Raw genomic sequence first — 15,581 nt, forward strand, 5'->3', positions numbered from 1 at the left:
CATAAAGCACCTCAGTATTTGTGCTTGTGTTGTTTTCCTATTATGAAAACTTGAGACCTAAATAAAAAATTAACATCCCAGTTTTTAAAAGAAATACTTTCATTGTCTAGTAAAAGTGCACTTCTCTGTGCTGTTCTATTAAGTCAGAATTACTGTTACCAATAGCCTTAATTTTTTATTTATTTATTTAAACAGGAAACTGCAACATATCACCGTGTTAGAGTGTGAATTATATATTAATAACCTCTATATTAATAGGTTCTATTTGTTGGGAAAACATAAATGCCCTCAGCAATTTATGATGGTGACATTTATATATCTATTTAATTGGACTTTGCTCAAAAGTGGCCATCTTTTGTACAAAAGCCCTCTTTTGTGAGTTAGAACTTTTACCCCTCTCCCAGAGACAGGAATCCCTCTCTGTCTTTGGTATTTGTGACTGATCCACACAACTATTGTGGCTATGTGTTAGAAGGGTTGACAATATGAGCTTCAAATTGAAGCTACCTTCAGAATTAGAAAATTGCATATTACCTCAAGTTATGTTGGCCTTTTTAATAGATACTAATAAGATATACCACTGAAACCACCTAGCCACCTGCTCCTTAAGGAAGCTTATTTACCTTCACTATGATTGCTACTTGCATTCAATTTCCCAGACAATGTCAACATGTTTTATTTTGACAACTGGTGCAATTTGCACAAAAATATTTTTGCGGAATTCTAGAACAGCTTTAATTGAATGTAACCTTAAATCTTACTGAATACTATTATTCTTGCCATCCTGCCTGCTTTAGTTCTTGTTTCTGATCCTGATCATCCTGCCTGTTCTGGATCCTGTCCTTGACCTCTGTTCCGCCCTGCCTCTGGTTTTGAAGTTTGGACTGTTTTGGTTTATGTTTTGCTCTGCCCTGTATTGTACTGTTTTGCGGTTTCTGGATTTTTGGACTGTTTTGGACTTTGGTTTGTCTTCTCCTGCATTGCCCTGTTTGCCTGTTTTGACCCTGGATTGTTTTGGATTCTGTTTTGCCTTTGCCTTGCTTTAATTATTAAATTCAGTTTTCCCATAACCTTGTGTGCATCCTGCATTTGGGTCCTCCCATCCAGTCACTCTGCACCTACAGTTGCAGTGCTCGCTGACAAGTGTCTGAATAAAGCATATGATGTATTGTAATTTTTGTTTTTCTGTTTTAGATTTAAGTCAATTGCTGTTTCTCCCGTGTTGTTTTTTGGTCCCCGGTCTCAGGGTGTGCTGCATGGTGATTTTGTTTTATTTAAAAAAGAATTTATATCCTTTATGATGCACAATTGATATACATTCCTGTTACGCTTTCCCCTTTGACCTCTAAGCTAAGTGTTTTGTTTACTTCCGTGCACTGCAAAATATAGTGATAGTGACAATACAGTGACTTTCCTTTTAATTGGTCCAAACAATCATCTTTAACTCTGATTATCTCCACTTTTATTGCTTATTGTTTTATTAAGTAAGCATGATTAACAAAAATGATTGCAATATAAACTGACTCCAGTCAAAATCAATTTACAATTAAATTTTTTTATTTTGATGTATTTTGTACAAAAGCACAAATATATTTGTAGGTTTCAGATGTATTTGATGGCAGGTGTCTATCCAGTAGTTTGTAGTGCAGATCCTAAATCACAAAAAAACAAAACAATTAGAGAAAAAATTACTTCATGAATTATAAGGTTCCTCTGTCGGTTTAAAAATAAAGAGAGAAAGAACAGCACAAATACCTCTAAAGTGAAACCATGGGTGATGCTCTATCTGCTCCAGGCTCGGACGGCCTGCTGGTTTGGTGCACAAACACCAACGGATCAGATGCATGCATTCTGTTAAACAATACACAGATACAGAAATCAGTAAAACATAGAGAAAAGAATAGAAACTTCACCTAATAAAGATCATGCTGTATAATATTTAATCTCTTAAAAACAGTTATGCATAATATATAAAACTTTGAAATAAATATCATTGATTGCATATTAAATTATTCACACTTATAGCTGTTATAAGATCAAACAAATAAATGCTTCTTTCTATGTTCAAGTAAATGTACAATAGAAACTTCAGCCTGCTTTGACTTATTCCATAACTTATCAGTCTTTGCAGTTTCTTACCTTCAGAATGCCTTCTGGAGAAACGCACATGACCATGTTTCACGTCCTTCCTGGTGTTGAAAGACAGAGAGCCACACACCAGTCTGTAAAGTGTCACACCCACAGACCAGACAGTCGCTGGTTCTGCCAAATACTTTTTCTTTTTAAACCACTCAGGAGGAGCGTAGCTGGGTGTGCCTGTTAATGACATTCCAGTTAGTAAAAGAAGCACACATCTCATTGCCATGCAAAACTCAGATACATTTTCAGAGCTTTCAGATAATATACCTGTAAATTCTTTGTACTTGTCCTTGATCAAGTCTCCACACCAAAGTCAATCAGCTTAACCTTAAGAGTGTTTGTCTGAACCATGATGTTTTCTGGCTTGGCGTCACGATGCAGAATTCCCGGCTCTTGCAATGCTTCAGCGCATCTATCAGCTGAACCATCACTAAACGAGTCACAGTCTCAGGCAAGCAGCTGCCATACCTACTGCAGAACTGGTGGAGGTTTTCACATGGTTCGGGTCGTTCCAGAACTATGTAGTAGCACTTTGGCTGTTCATACCACTCCAGAATCCGCAGGATGTTTAAACAGTATGGTTCTTTATTTACGATGGACATCAAAGCTACCTCAGTGGGCAGGAAACCATGTCCAGGCTGTAGAAAAGAACGAGTGCTACATATTATAACCCCAAACTGCTTATAAAAGTGTTCTGAATAACGTGATTATTATTATTATTATTATTATTATTATTATTATTATTATTATTATAGTATAGGATATTGGTTATTGTTTTATGTACATTAAGACATGCAGAAGAAACTTGATTTCCAGTTTTTCAGGTGCTTTACGTTTGGAGATGTACTTGATTGCAACCTAAAAAAATACAAATGTGTTTTGTGAAATTAGATGAAATTATTCACATAAATGAACTAAAAAGTATTTTTTATTTGGCCTTAGATGTTATATAATTTTAGCTGATCTTAAAAGTGTAGTAATCACTTCTGCAGTTTTATTGAAAATCCTACATTGAGCCATGATGCCATGATGCTTATAACAATCAGCCTCTTTCTAAAGTCACAATCACGTATCAGTGAACACTGCCATTCCTGATCTTATGATTAAATATTCAGCATGATCACTAAAAACAGGCTTCCCCAATGTGTATATTAAATTAAAACATATAATGAAGTCAGAGATATAGATAAAACAAGAGAAAAAAGACTTACTGGCAATCCATCTGCTTTACGTACACCAGCATACACAGAGCCAAATCCTCCTTTGCCCAGCAGTTCTCTCGTCTCATAAACCTCCAACAAATGTGCTGTGAAAAAACATCCAAAGATGAGTGTCTAATTCACATAACCAGTCCTACTGCTGTTCATCCACTTCAACTTTCTTCTGCCTTACCAATGCCTAAATGTTTAGGAGGTAGTTTATTTGTGTTGAGACGTCAGTTTTCTCTTCTATTATCTGTTTTTCTGTCTCTTCTGATGAGGCTCATATTCATTGTGCAGGTTATCAGGTTTCCTTTTGCCCCTGAATGATGATTTGGGCTGATCGTATGCCCTCTTCTTTATGTTCCAGCTTCCAGTGTGCTGGTTGATGTATAAAACTAAATAAAGAAAGGGATAAAATTATTATTTTGCATAAATAATGTGGTGATAATGCAGCAACACACACACACACACACACACACACACACACACACACACACACACACACAAAGTGTATATGAATACAGAGGTGTTTCTAATGAAGGGACAGTGAGGGTACATCACATTCACAAACCCTTGGACAAGTTTGCATGTATTTTTTTTTTGTACCTAGTTTAGTTTTGTTGGAGACGTCCGTTTTCACTTTTATTATCTGTTTTTTCTGTCTCTTCTGATGAGGCTCATATTCATTGGGCAGGTTATCAGATTTCCTTTTGCCCCTGAATGATGATTTGGGCTGATCATGTGCCCTGTCCTTTATGTTCCAGCATCCAGTGTGCTGGTTGATGTATAAACTACATAAAGAAAGTGATAAGAATTATTATTTTGCATAAATAATGCTGTAATAATGCAGCAACACACACACACACACACACACACACACACACAAGTAAATTGAGTGCACATCACATTTATCTTGACATGTTTTGCCCAATGTAGCTGCCATTTTGTTTACGGTTTTTTTCAGAATCTTTGTGTTGGTTCCTTGGACTTTTTATTTTCCAAGACTGAACTCAGAAATAAATTTAGATCAGTGAGATTTAAGATACAGAGGTTTGATCTGAAGTGTCCCACTTTGCCAGTATTTATACTAATTGGGTAGAGTTTATTCTGGTGACATGAGGCATACATTTCTTTTTAACTTTCCATTACGGTCAGGAACTGGACATTGAGTCCGTTTTAAACAAGGATGTTATGTAGTGTTTAGCGTCTTACATTTTTTGTGAAACATTCCAGCAGATGGCGCTTTATTCTCGGTTTTATTTTCTTCTTGCCCAAAATAACGCATCCAGCAGATATCGCTGTCCAGCAGTGAAAAGACGTCGCGTATCCATGGCAACATTTGATATTGATGACGAAACAGTATGTGTACAGTTTTGTCTCCAGGTAACGCCTCTGTTTAGTTTACATCTGAGGGGTTCCACCACTGCCCTGTATTTACACATTTATATATTCAATCAAGACAGAAGAAGAATGTGATATAAATATACACAGTACTCTGCAAAATAAAGAATAAATAAAAAAGAGTCCAAATTAATAAAAGTCTAAATTAATAATTTTGTGTGACCACATTTTCTCTGCAAATCAGCAATAATTCTTCTAGGTATACTTGCACACACTTTTAAAAGTTCTGGACAGGTAGTTTGTTTCAAACATCTTGAAGACCTAACCACAGATCTAGATCTACATGTAGATCTTTTCTGTATCTGCAAAGAGTTTCTCCAAGTCGGGTTTAAATTGATCACCTGAAATCCAAACATCCCGATTGCCATTCTAAATATGAGAAGAACGAGCGCAGAAAAGTAAAGTCAATCCGAGCATCGCACTCTGTCTGTAGAGGACGTTTTTGAAAAGGCAGGAAAGTTTTCCAGTGATGGTGCCAAGGCAAAAGGCATAACACAAAAAATTATGGATTTCATTGCCATTTAAATTGAATTTTCATTTCGTGCATCCCTAAAATATTATCGTTGGTGTGGCCCTCTGACACAATTCAGGTTTCTCATGTGGCCCCTTGTAAAATTCATTGCCCACTGGTATATTCATCTCACGCACATGCGCATTTGACGAAAACGTATTGAACTCGGCGAAGTGAACACGCACATAAAAACACCCCCACAAAGTCTCTGTTTTCTACCCTGAAACACGTGAAATCAAAGCATCGATCTGTTCTGACTGACACCCACGTGAGAAGAATCCGCGATGCGCTTTGGGAAGAAAAGAGCAGGCGTTGAAAGACTGCGGTGGGAAGACACGTGCCGAGATACACATGAGCGATAACAACGACCGCCGTGAACCAACATATACCAACAATAACGGACGGTGAGAGTGTGGAAGTTTAAATAGGAGCTGGTGATGATGATGAGCACCATATATGCGCAATTGAAGCGGAGCTTCAGAAAGCGACGAGAAAACACCTGACACGCTGAAGGGGCGAAGGGGCGTGGCAGGTGGATTCCTGACAGATAAACATGTACTGTATGTATTTTATAGCATGCCTTCATCGAACAAATCGCGCAACGCTGTTGTGTAAAAACCCTTCAAAACACGTGCATGCACATTCTCATTTATTAACGCACATCATGTACATAAAGAAATTTCAAGCACATTAATATATTGCCACTATATTGATTTTTGTTTATCTCGATCATCGGTTACCTCGATGCTTTCTGGCGACCCCTAGGACATCGACATAACCGGGTTCCACTGTATTATTTATTATTATTATTATTATTATTATTATTATTATTATTAATCATCATTATTAAAGTTTTTGGGGTTTATGAATGTTCCTTGCTTTGACGAGAGGATGTGTTGATTATATAACACCCAAATAACATTGTTTAATCAAACCAAATATTGGAAATTTAATAATTTTATCTCTTTGGGTTTCATAAATATGTAAATCTGCATATAATAATAATAAAATTAAATGAGACCTTTATGTACTAAAGCACCTCAGTGCAATAAAGTATTACATTCTAAAGTCCAGCAAACACGACATGAGTCAATTCCTTGTAGCATTTTCTTGAACTTGGTTTGCAGGAGAAAATCTGGTTTTGTTGAAATAACAGGTTAACAGATGATAACTGGATAAATAACTAATGAATAAACTCAGCCTGGCTTCCACTATTTCCTATAACTTCATGGTGTGACTGATCAACTTTATTCCCTGTAGTTCTCCTTTTCTCCTTCCTTAGTGTCCAACTTCTCTTACAGCTTTAACGGTCATCACATCTCCTTTACTCGCAGGAGGTCCTGGGTTCAACCCCAGTGGAGCAATGCCCTTGAGCCTTTTGGAATTCCTATTGTCCATTTTGTTGCAAGCACAATGCAGAAACACCAAAAGTTGTTTATTTTTTTCAAGGATTTAGTAACAATTTGTGACAAATACATGAACCTCATTCATGTTTGCTAGCTGCATGGTTCCACTGGGGGTCGCAGAAGGACCTTCTGCGTGTAAAGCAGATGTGATGACCACTACCCTATGGATCCACACAATCACCTGCACCTGCATATGTTTCCAGATTGCAACTTTTCAGCTTTGACTCCACTGACTCCACGACCCTGCTTCAGTGAAGAAAGGCCTGAGAGACATGGTGCAGTCATAAAACCTGGAGCTTAACACGCTCAAAACAGTGGAGATAATTGTGGATTTTAGGAGAAACCCCCTGCTCTCCCCCTACTCACCATCATTAACAGCACTATGGCAGCAGTGGAGTCATTCAGGTTCCTGGGCACCACCATCTCTCAGGGCATGTAGTGGGACAATCACATCGACTCCATTGTTAAAAGGTTTAACAGAGGATGTACTTCCTTCACCAGCTTAGAAAGTTCAACAGGAGTTGCTTTAATAACTGTCTGGTTCTGCTCAGCTGTAAAATCAGACATCAGAGGACTACAGAGGACAGTTTAGACTGCAGTGATTATCGGTGTCCTCCTGCCACTTTTCAAAAACTGTATACATCCAGAGTGAGAAAAGAAAATTGTGTTTACACTACACAATGGAACCAGTTAAGGGACCCTAATGGTGGAATTTATTTCCCGCTAGCAGGATACGGTTTATTTTATATTTACTTTCATTGTGTTTTTATTAAAAATCTTGGCCACCTAGCACATGGGACTCAGCTTTTGTCTCTCTCCTTACAGTTTTACCCACTTTTGTGTGTGAAGCAGAGGTGATCACAACCACGCTATGGTTTAAAGAAGAAGAAACACACTCTTACATTATATTTGTTTTATACATGATTCCACTGGGAATCAAACCCAGAACCTCCTGCATGTAAAGCAGAAGTGATGAATTACTACACGGAACCTGTTTTTTTGTTTTTTGCATTAAGTGCATTAAGATGCTGGAGATCTTTCACCGGTGGTCATGAGCCTACTGTGTGTGGTCTTCTGAGGAAGCAGCATTTTACTCAGTAATGTCAGCAGCAGTAATAAACTCATTTGCATCGCTAAAACTATTATTGGGCAAAACCTTTAATTTATATTTTTCCAGTTAGATTTTGAGAGATGTTTATCTTTATGCACATTGGACATAATCCTTCTCAGCAACAGGTTCCATAGTGTAGTGGTCATCACGCCTGCTTTACACGCAGAATGCTTTGTTCGAACCCCAGTAGAACCATGCACTTAATTCTGATTCTACTTCTGGAATGCTGTTACAATGCAGAAAAATGCCAACTTGTTTTTATTTGCAGAATTGTGTTCAAATTTTAGGAATATCTTCGCTTTCTTAACATAACTGTTCACAAAAATATAAACCTCATTCATGTTTGCCAGCTGCATGGTTCCACTGGGAGTTGAGCTCAGGAGTTTCTGCATGTAAAACAGATGTGATGACAACTACATTATGGAACCATACAGTCAACTAAACAGCATGAATGAGCAGAAATATCGATTCAGGCAAAATGTTCTCAGATTGCAACTATACAGCTTGAAAAACTTGTTTCCAAATGTACCCTCAGCTTTCTGTTCTCGGTTGACAGGATCCAAGTTCTTTTCAAATTCTGTAGTACATGATTAATTCAGTAATATGAGGAAGATTAATCCTTATTATTGATTCTCATAGAGTGGCTAAGAGGAGCTACTCTAAAAAGCTGTAAAATCAGTTTTCAGCCAACGACCCTGCTTCAGTGAAGAAAGACCTGAGAGACATGGTGCAGTCATAAAACCTGGAGCTTAACACGCTCAAAACAGTGGAGATGATTGTGACATTTGAGTCAGTAAGTTTTCTAAGTTGAATTAATATTTTCCCAGTTAAATTTTGAGAGATATGTTTCTATTTATGCACATTGGACATCAACCCTCTCGGCAGCAGGTTCCATAGTGTAGTGGTCATCACGCCTGCTTTACACAGAAGGTCCTGGGTTCGAGCCCCAGTGGAGCCATGCCCTTGAGTCTCTGATTCTATATGCTTTTAGTGCATTGCGGTTACAGGGCCCATGCGCACGATGAACATCAGGTGAGGTCTCTGCCGAGATGGTTCCTCCATATGAAGAAGGACATGGGTGAGATGCAACCTCCCTGAACTCAATAAAAACTGGATATGCTGAGAGAGCTTGATGTGGTCCTTCATAGGAAGAAAGTGTGAATGACATTGTAAGAGAGGGACAGACGGGTCGACCTGTTAAGACAGATGTAGTGTCATAGAAGCTTCTGTAGTTGGTCACCCAAAGCAATTCCTGTAGTGAAACACAGAGCAACGTTCGAAAAAGAAACTCATTTGATTGGCTAAAACTATTATTGGGCAAAACATAGGGACATTTGAGTGAGTTCTCTAAGTTTAATTCACATGGTTCCACTGAGATTTTGAGAAATGTTCCTATACTACAGCATTTTAAGGTAAATATTTACATCCTGGATTCTTAAGAATACAAGTGTGAACTCAATCTGAATCTGATTTCGATAAGCTCACATCTTCAATGTTTCTTAATAATGTTAATCAATAGTAAATCATACCACATTTTATAGAGCTTGCTGTGAGTTATGTGGCTACTGCTTTGTAGCATTTCTCAGTCATGGCAGGATGAAGAGATTGGCCTTAGAGAGAAGGGTAGCACCTGCCTAGTTCAAATCCAGTCCTTTATTGTCAACCCAGTTGAATGCTCACTTGTCCTTGAAACATGAAAACATCAGTGCATTTATTTACTTCATTGCTGTTTTCCTTTTCAGTTACTTGAAAGAGAAGCAAAATGACGAAACCTAAATTTTAAGGTAAAGTATACTGTTTTTACTTAAGTGTACTTTAAATTCATCATTGTGTTCATATTGTTTGTAATTATATGTTGCTGTTTGTAATGAGATGTTGCTGTCGGTATTTAAAACATACTTCGAATCTCATTTACAACATAACTAATATTTTCCTACAGATTCTACAGTGAAGGTGTTGAGCAACAGCAATGGTGAGTGTCTGTGTTCTTTGTTTTAACACTACTCCAGTGACGGGCCGTGCATTTGGTACCTGTGCCTTCAGTGTGGACTTACCTGATTTAATTCACCTCTTAATACCACCACTATCATGTCGACATTATAGAAACCATCAATACTATACAAAAACACAATATAACAATGAGTGGCATTACAGAGAGAGAGGCATTTTGCATATGGAGGGTGAATACCATTTTACTAAAGCAAGCTTCAAACCTTTACACTACAACCGCAACTGTGCCATCTATATCATGTGGAGCAGTTTAGAATCAATATTTGTCTAATAACATGACAAAAACATTAAAAAATGTAAATTAAATACAACTTACTCTCCAGAGATGCATACTCATAATGCATACTCATAATTTGCAACGCCCTGTGGTATCAGTGGTATTGCTCTTCACTGGTCTGGAAGTGGTGAACAAACCCTTTCCGGGCTGAGACAAGCTAACTAGCTTTAGGGTTGGGCTACCTGGCTTTTCTAGATGTCTAGCTTTTCTTGAAAATGGATTTTTAACAACGTCCGAGACCAAATCAATTTCTCTTCCTACATCAGTCTAACTGATGTATTAATGTGTGTGGATCACTACAGACATGTTTTGCCAGTCCAACTTGGCTGTAACAGTTTCGCTCTGACGAACCAATCAGAGGACAGAAAATGCTGATGCTAGTCTGGGCCAGCTAGCTGGTCTTGTGAGGCGAATTTGAAATTTGATTGGTTAAAGAAACAGATCCATTGCTAAAATAGTCTAAGGTACAGCACAACTGATTCTGAAGACCCTGGGCAGATTAGATTGACATGGCAGCAAAAGAAAAAGAATCTAACATTCACATACTGGAAGCAGTGCAGCCAAGAAAACTCACAATTTCATCGAACAAATATTGGAATTTAGGTTGTAATTGTAGATCAGTGCTTCTGATAATGTTTAGGCCAGCAGAGAAGAACTTGCTGGCCCTGATGGCCCACCACTGCACTACTCTGCAACCTTAGATTTAAGTCAATTGCTGTTTCTCCCGTGTTGTTTTTTTTGGTCCCCGGTCTCAGGAGTGTGCTGCATGGTGATTTTGTTTTATTTAAAAAAAGAATTTATATCCTTTATGATGCACAATTGATATACATTCCTGTTACGTTTCCCCTTTGACCTCTAAGCTAAGGGGTGTTTTGTTTACTTCCCGTGCACTGCAGAAATATAGTGATAGTGACAATACAGTGACTTTCCTTTTAATTGGTCCAAACAATCATCTTTAACTCTGATTATCTCCACTTTTATTGCTTATTGTTTTATTAAGTAAGCATGATTAACAAAATGATTGCAATATAAACTGACTCAGTCAAAATCAATTTACAATTACATTTTTTATTTTGATGTATTTTGTACAAAAGCACAAATATATTTGTAGGTTTCAGATGTATTTGATGGCAGGTGTCTATCCAGTAGTTTGTAGTGCAGATCCTAAATCACAAAAAAACAAAACAATTAGAGAAAAAATTACTTCATGAATTATAGGGTTCCTCTGTCTGTTTAAAAATAAAGAGAGAAAGAACAGCACAAATACCTCTAAAGTGAAACCATGGGTGATGCTCTATCTGCTCCAGGCTCGGACGGCCTGCTGGTTTGGTGCACAAACACCAACGGATCAGATGCATGCATTCTGTTAAACAATACACAGATACAGAAATCAGTAAAACATAGAGAAAAGAATAGAAACTTCACCTAATAAAGATCATGCTGTATAATATTTAATCTCTTAAAAACAGTTATGCATAATATATAAAACTTTGAAATAAATATCATTGATTGCATATTAAATTATTCACACTTATAGCTGTTATAAGATCAAACAAATAAATGCTTCTTTCTCTGTTCAAGTAAATGTACAATAGAAACTTCAGCCTGCTTTGACTTATTCCATAACTTATCAGTCTTTGCAGTTTCTTACCTTCAGAATGCCTTCTGGAGAAACGCACATGACCATGTTTCACGTCCTTCCTGGTGTTGAAAGGCAGAGAGCCACACACCAGTCTGTACAGTGTCACACCCACAGACCAGACAGTCGCTGGTTCTGCCAAATACTTTTTCTTTTTAAACCACTCAGGAGGAGCGTAGCTGGGTGTGCCTGTTAATGACATTCCAGTTAGTAAAAGAAGCACACATCTCATTGCCATGCAAAACTCAGATACATTTTCAGAGCTTTCAGATAATATACCTGTAAATTCTTTGTACTTGTCCTTGATCAAGTCTCCGCACCAAGTCAATCAGCTTAACCTTAAGAGTGTTTGTCTGAACCATGATGTTTTCTGGCTTGACGTCACGATGCAGAATTCCCCGGCTCTTGCAATGCTTCAGCGCATCTATCAGCTGAACCATCACTAAACGAGTCACAGTCTCAGGCAAGCAGCTGCCATACCTACTGCAGAACTGGTGGAGGTTTTCACATGGTTCGGGTCGTTCCAGAACTATGTAGTAGCACTTTGGCTGTTCATACCACTCCAGAATCCGCAGGATGTTTAAACAGTATGGTTCTTTATTGACGATGGACATCAAAGCTACCTCAGTGGGCAGGAAACCATGTCCAGGCTGTAGAAAAGAACGAGTGCTACATATTATAACCCCAAACTGCTTATAAAAGTGTTCTGAATAACGTGATTATTATTATTATTATTATTATTATTATTATTATTATTATTATAGTATAGGTTATTGGTTATTGTTTTATGTACATTAAGACATGCAGAAGAAACTTACGATTTCCAGTTTTTCAGGTGCTTTACGTTTGGAGATGTACTTGATTGCAACCTAAAAAAATACAAATGTGTTTTGTGAAATTAGATGAAATTATTCACATAAATGATCTAAAAAGGATTTTTTATTTGGCCTTAGATGTTATATAATTTTAGCTGATCATAAAAGTGTAGTAATCACTTCTGCAGTTTTATTGAAAATCCTACATTGAGCCATGATGCCATGATGCTTATAACAATCAGCCTCTTTCTAAAGTCACAATCACGTATCAGTGAACACTGCCATTCCTGATCTTATGATTAAATATTCAGCATGATCACTAAAACAGGCTTCCCAATGTGTATATTAAATTAAAACATATAATGAAGTCAGAGATATAGATAAAACAAGAGAAAAAAGACTTACTGGCAATCCATCTGCTTTACGACACCAGCATACACAGAGCCAAATCCTCCTTTGCCCAGCAGTTCTCTCGTCTCATAAACCTCCAACAAATGTGCTGTGAAAAAACATCCAAAGATGAGTGTCTAATTCACATAACCAGTCCTACTGCTGTTCATCCACTTCAACTTTCTTCTGCCTTACCAATGCCTAAATGTTTAGGAGGTAGTTTATTTGTGTTGGAGACGTCAGTTTTCTCTTCTATTATCTGTTTTTTCTGTCTCTTCTGATGAGGCTCATATTCATTGTGCAGGTTATCAGGTTTCCTTTTGCCCCTGAATGATGACTTGGGCTGATCATGTGCCCTCTTCTTTATGTTCCAGCTTCCAGTGTGCTGGTTGATGTATAAAACTAAATAAAGAAAGGGATAAGAATTATAATTTTTGCATAAATAATGTGGTGATAATGCAGCAACACACACACACACACACACACACACACACACACACACACACACACACACACAAAGTGTATATGAATACAGAGGTGTTTCTAATGAAGGGGACAGTGAGGGTACATCACATTCACAAACCCTTGGACAAGTTTGCATGTATTTTTTTTTACCTAGTTTAGTTTTGTTGGAGACGTCCGTTTTCTCTTCTATTATCTGTTTTTTCTGTCTCTTCTGATGAGGCTCATATTCATTGGGCAGGTTATCAGATTTCCTTTTGCCCCTGAATGATGATTTGGGCTGATCATGTGCCCTGTCCTTTATGTTCCAGCATCCAGTGTGCTGGTTGATGTATAAAACTAAATAAAGAAAGTGATAAGAATTATTATTTTTGCATAAATAATGCTGTAATAATGCAGCAACACACACACACACACACACACACACACACACACACACACACACAGTAAATGAATGTAGGTGTTCCTAGTAAATTGAGTGCACATCACATTTGCCCAATGTAGCTGCCATTTTGTTTACAGTTTTTCAGAATCTTTGTTTTGGTTCCTTGGACTTTTATTTTCCAAGACTGAACTCAGAAATAAATTTAGATCAGTGAGATTTAAGATACAGAGGTTTGATCTGAAGTGTCCCACTTTGCCAGTATTTATACTAATTGGGTAGAGTTTATTCTGGTGACATGAGGCATACATTTCTTTTTAACTTTCCATTACGGTCAGGAACTGGACATTGAGTCCGTTTTAAACAAGGATGTTATGTAGTGTTTAGCGTCTTACATTTTTTGTGAAACATTCCAGCAGATGGCGCTTTATTCTCGGTTTTATTTTCTTCTTGCCCAAAATAACGCATCCAGCAGATATCGCTGTCCAGCAGTGAAAAGAGGTCGCGTATCCATGGCAACATTTGATATTGATGATGAAACAGTATGTGTACAGTTTTGTCTCCAGGTAACGCCTCTGTTTAGTTTACATCTGAGGGGTTCCACTACCACTGCCCTGTATTTACACATTTATATATTCAATCAAGACAGAAGAAGAATGTGATATAAATATACACAGTACTCTGCATAAATAAAGAATAAATAAAAAAGAGTCCAAATTAATAAAAGTCTAAATTAATAATTTTGTGTGACCACATTTTCTCTGCAAATCAGCATTAATTCTTCTAGGTATACTTGCACACACACTTTTAAAAGTTCTGGACAGGTAGTTTGTTTCAAACATCTTGAAGACCTAACCACAGATCTAGATCTACATGTAGATCTTTTCTGTATCTGCAAAGAGTTTCTCCAAGTCGGGTTTAAATTGATCACCTGAAATCCAAACATCCCGATTGCCATTCTAAATATGAGAAGAACGCGGCGCAGAAAAGTAAAGTCAATCCGAGCATGCGCACTCTGTCTGTAGAGGACGTTTTTGAAAAGGCAGGAAAGTTTTCCAGTGATGGTGCCAAGGCAAAAGGCATAACACAAAAAATTATGGATTTCATTGCCATTTAAATTGAATTTTCATTTCGGTGCATCCCTAAAATATTATCGTTGGTGTGGCCCTCTGACACAATTCAGGTTTCTCATGTGGCCCCTTGTAAAAATTCATTGCCCACCCCTGCTGTATATTCATCTCACGCACATGCGCATTTGACGAAAAAAACGTATTGAACTCGAGCGAAGTGAACACGCACATAAAAAAAACACCCCCCACAAAGTCTGTGTTTTCTACCCTGAAACACGTGAAATCAAAGCATCGATCTGTTCTGACTGACACCCACGTGAAAGAATCCGCGATGCGCTTTGGGAAGAAAAGAGCAGACGTTGAAAGACTGCCGGTGGGAAGACACGTACCGAGATACACATGAGCGATAACAACGACCGCCGTGAACCAACATATACCAACAATAACGGACAGTGAGAGTGTGGAAGTTTAAATAGGAGCTGGTGATGATGATAAACGAGCACCATATATGTGCAATTGAAGCGGAGCTTCAGAAAGCGGCAGAAAACACCTGACACGCTGAAGGGGCGAAGGGGCGTGGCAGGTGGATTCCTGACAGATAAACATGTACTGTATGTATTTTATAGCATGCCTTCATCAAACAAATCGCGCAACGCTGTTGTGTAAAAACCCTTCAAAACACGTGCATGCACATTCTCATTTATTAACGCACATCATGTACATAAAGAAATTTCAAGCACATTAATATATTGCCACTATATTGATT

General features: G+C 37.8%; 1 protein-coding gene, 2 long non-coding RNA genes and 1 pseudogene across 3 annotated transcripts in view; 1 reads left to right on the forward strand and 3 right to left on the reverse strand.

The window, feature by feature from the left end:
* LOC124384638 (eukaryotic translation initiation factor 4 gamma 3-like) overlaps window positions 1–15,581 on the reverse strand; it is a 1,295,064-nt gene that overhangs the window by 88,803 nt on the left and 1,190,680 nt on the right. The window lies entirely within an intron of this gene.
* Window positions 1–15,581, forward strand: part of LOC124384781 — a 277,817-nt gene that overhangs the window by 57,926 nt on the left and 204,310 nt on the right. The window lies entirely within an intron of this gene.
* Window positions 2,962–3,568, reverse strand: LOC124384768. Its single transcript, XR_006925584.1, has 3 exons — window positions 3,532–3,568; window positions 3,351–3,445; window positions 2,962–2,997 (listed from the first exon to the last, which is right to left on the reverse strand). It is a non-coding gene; the product is annotated as an uncharacterized LOC124384768 (long non-coding RNA).
* On the reverse strand, window positions 11,142–14,635 carry LOC124384592 (annotated as a pseudogene).

Source organism: Silurus meridionalis, chromosome 4, assembly GCF_014805685.1.
Source record: "Silurus meridionalis isolate SWU-2019-XX chromosome 4, ASM1480568v1, whole genome shotgun sequence".
Classification (NCBI taxonomy): Eukaryota; Metazoa; Chordata; class Actinopteri; order Siluriformes; family Siluridae; genus Silurus; species Silurus meridionalis.